Source organism: Hibiscus syriacus, unplaced genomic scaffold (assembly GCF_006381635.1).
Source record: "Hibiscus syriacus cultivar Baekdansim isolate YM2019G1 unplaced genomic scaffold, ASM638163v2 tig00110402_pilon, whole genome shotgun sequence".
NCBI lineage: Eukaryota > Viridiplantae > Streptophyta > Magnoliopsida > Malvales > Malvaceae > Hibiscus > Hibiscus syriacus.
In genome coordinates this window covers 347,405-351,482 of record NW_024062722.1, presented here as the reverse complement: position 1 = coordinate 351,482, position 4,078 = coordinate 347,405, and positions in this window count along the sequence as shown.

Sequence of the window (4,078 nt, the reverse complement as noted above, 5' to 3'; positions counted from 1 at the left end):
TCATATATAGAATTAAAAGTTGTTTTTATCACTTTAAAAAGTTAAAAAAAACTCCATTAATTATATATTTTGGTAAAGGAACTTGGTCTACCTCAAATTATTATTAATTAATTTTGAAGAAATAAAAGATATTATTATATTAAAAATTAGTATATTGTAACAAGGTATAGAATAATTAAATGTCAATCAATGTAGTCAAGAATAAGATTCTTTCTAAGACAAAAAAATCAAAGGGTAAATTACACGCTTACTCACTGAACTTTACTCTCTCTCCTATTTCACTCATCGTACTTTCAATTTTTTCAATTTGCTCACTGAACTTTAGACATTGAACGTTTTTTGTCACTCGGCCCGTTTACTCAGTAACAGTGTGCCCACGTGGCTTATTTTAATAATAAAACATGCACACGTTTACTCACTGAATTTTACTCTCTATCCTATTTCACTCACTGTACTTTTAATTTTTTTTCAATTTTAATTTAACAACATTATAAATTTAGCGGTCGATTGACAAAAAAATTCAATGTCCAAAGTTCAGTGAGCAAATTAAAAAAAGTAAAAGTACGGTGAGTGAAATAGGAGAGAGAGAGTAAATTTCAGTTAGTAAGCGTGTAATTTACCCAAAATCAAATGTATATTTTATTTATTTAAGTTTTATATTCTTTTATTATATTTAAATAAACACATAATGATAAAATAAACCCTAACATTATCGAGATGATTATTTTAATATTTATTTTTAGAATAATTAACAATTAACGTTTCATTTTAAGACCAAAAAAGTTTCTCTATAAATGTAAATCATTAGCTGACAAATGACTAAAACTCCAAAATAATATTCTTTTTATCTTAAAATGAATCGTTAAGAACTAAAATGCTATAAAAAAAGAATAAGGGTCAAACTGACTATTTGATCTAATATTATGGGCCTTTTTTCTTCAAAATAAAATATCGAAGTTCAAAATACTTAAAAAAAATGTGAACTAAAATAATATTTTGATAAATTGTAAATTTTAAAACTTTTGAGTTTATAATCTCTCTGTAAAATTTTATATGTTTACTCGTATAGGTAACTTTTAAGAGTAAACTACACATTTAGTAAATAAACTATCAGTTTTAATCCTTTTTATTACTTAATCTTTCATTTTTTTTCATAATCATACATAATGTTTAATTTTTGTTTCATTTTAGTACTCCACCGTTTAAAAGTTAAAGTGTTTAGTAACTAAACTATCAATTTTGGTCCGTTTTAGTATCTAAACTTTCATTTTTTTTAAATATTGACATTAAATTTTGAACGGGTATTAAAATAAAACAAAAAGCTAAAATAGATCAAAACTGATAGTTTAAGTACTAAACGCATAATATACCCTAATTTTGGGTAAATTACATTTTTAGTACCTAAACTATCGATTTTGGTCTATTTTAGTACCTAAATTTCCAAAATCATACCTAAAGTTTAGTTTTTGTTTCATTTTAGTACCCTTGTTCAAGTTCAACATTAATTTTTGAGGAAAAAATAGAAGTCTAGGTGCCAAAATGGATAAAAACTAATAGTTTATATACTAAATGCTTTAAGTTTTTAATGACAGGGTACTGAATTGAAACAAAAACTAAACAGTAGATATGATTTTGAAAAAATTAAAAGTTAATCAACCAATAGGTTAAATACTAATAACTAATTTAAAAGATCATTTAATCTAGGAGGGTGAAAAATTAAATGTAATCACATGGGAATTTCACTAAGATTTATGGTTTCTTTTTATTTATTTATTTATTTATGGGAAGGATGAAAACTATTCACATGTTGGCACATGGAGTAGCTGTCATGATATTCCCGTGTACCCCAAGGGTGACATAATCAACACTACCCAAATTATTTTAGGGGCACCCCCTCTCAGTACTTAATTAACGCCCTTAATTAACGGGGGTAAAATAGTATTTTCGTAACTCACCCAAATCCCTTTATTGAAAAAAGGTGATGGAAATCAATACCCTAATCTTTTTGATACCTTAAGATACGTGGGCCCACCCTTCCACGCTGGAGGGTCCCATAATGCTTTTGTAAGGGCATGTGTGGGACCTGATTTGTGGACCTTTCCTGGAATTTTGCTGGGGTATAGGTGGGTATTTAATTATCTAAAGTTAAGTTAGGGTAAATTACCCTATTGGCCACCGAACTATTAAAATAAAGTTAATCTTCTAATCGAACAGTTATACGTGACATGACTCGTGATACCAATGACACGTGATATAATTTCATTGAAAAATTAAATTTATTTTAATTTATTAAAAGTAAGACTAAATTGAGAGAATATGTAAATAATATAAATCAAATATGAGATTATACCAAAGTAGTTAACCGCAGTTAACTCATGGGAATCACAATTAAATAAAAACAAATGCGAGCATATATTATATTTTTTGAAATCAATAAGAAAAATTAGATAAAACACAAACATAAATGATCAATCATGTAGTTAACCCAATATTTTTTTTACAAAATCATCATTAATATACGAATAATAATAATAATAATAATTAACTTCTAAAATTTTATATTCTAATTTATTGATTTTTTTATATTTATCTATTTTATTAATTTTTTCTCTGAATTTTTATCTGTGTCTATCCATATGAAAATTTTGAATCATTAATATATTTATATTCATTTTTAAAAATATTTCTAAATCCACCGTTAAACGTGTTATCATTTTTGTTCTTTTAAATCTTGGAACTATTGTTTAATGGGATAGAATCCGTCGTTTCTTTATTGTAATCCTTTTTCGATAAAATATCTAAATTTTAAGGATTAAAACTGTTATTATACCACACCACAATATCATCTTTATTAAAATTTTAACCGTCAATAATCAAAAGCGAGAAAATGCAATATTAATAACGATCTTATATAGAAGATGATGGCCAAAATATCAAGGGATAACAATATGATGACCAATAAACTAATTTACTCACTAAGTTATACCGGACGTAATGTTATGTATTTATAATTTTATTTGTAAATTATATTAATTATTTTTTAATTATATTCATATAAATGTATTACTTGTAATCATGGTTGTAATGTAAATAATCATTACTTGTTATTAAACAATACATTTTAAGATTATATATTATTTTTTATTCAATGTGTGAATAAATTTTAATTTTATGTAATTATATATAAAATTTATATTTTAGTCCAACTTTATAAAACTGACGTGGATTCTTGGTCATTCACATTTAAATTTTATTATGCATAAATATTATTTTATGTGTTTTTTATTTAAATTTATTCTGATTTAAATTCATATATTTTTAATAATTTATTCTGATTCTAAGTGTATATATAAATTAGCTGACCCTCATTCTCATATGTAATGGGGTAAGGAGGAGGTAGGATAGTAGACTGCCCCTCCGTAGGAGACCTCCGAATTATGAAATACCCTCTGTGGGACTCGATCCCACGACCCTAAGGTTAAGAGCGTTATGCTCTACCAACTGAGCTGGATGGTCATTTCAAAGTGTATAAATATATTAATTATATATATAGTTCTATTTATAAAAGTATTAGTTATATTTACAATTCTAATTGTAAGAACAAAAAATACTTATTTGAACTCTAAAATTATGTATAGTGTTGTCTAATAACTACTTTAATTAATATATTTAAGATATTAATTTATTAAATTTTAAAAAATAATTCATTAATTATATATACTTTTGGGTAAACTATATGGTGATAATATTTCAAAATGAGTCGTTGAATTTAAAAAAAAAATTATAAAATATCATCAATTAATTGATTGTTACAAACATATCATTTTGTGTAAAACGAATATTAATTTTTTTTTAAATTGAAAAGTGGAAGCTACAAAACTATTGCAACAAAGGAGAAGCAACGAAGTCTTGTTCCAACAGGGAAATCACTTCGACTGAAGGAAGGGATTGGCAAATCAGCTCCAGGGCGAATATTAGGGGATGATTCGATTGGGGTTTTTACATGAAAATGTCGGATTGCTCAAATCAATTATCCGATATCATAATTGGTTAATAAAAATGGTAGGATTATTATTAG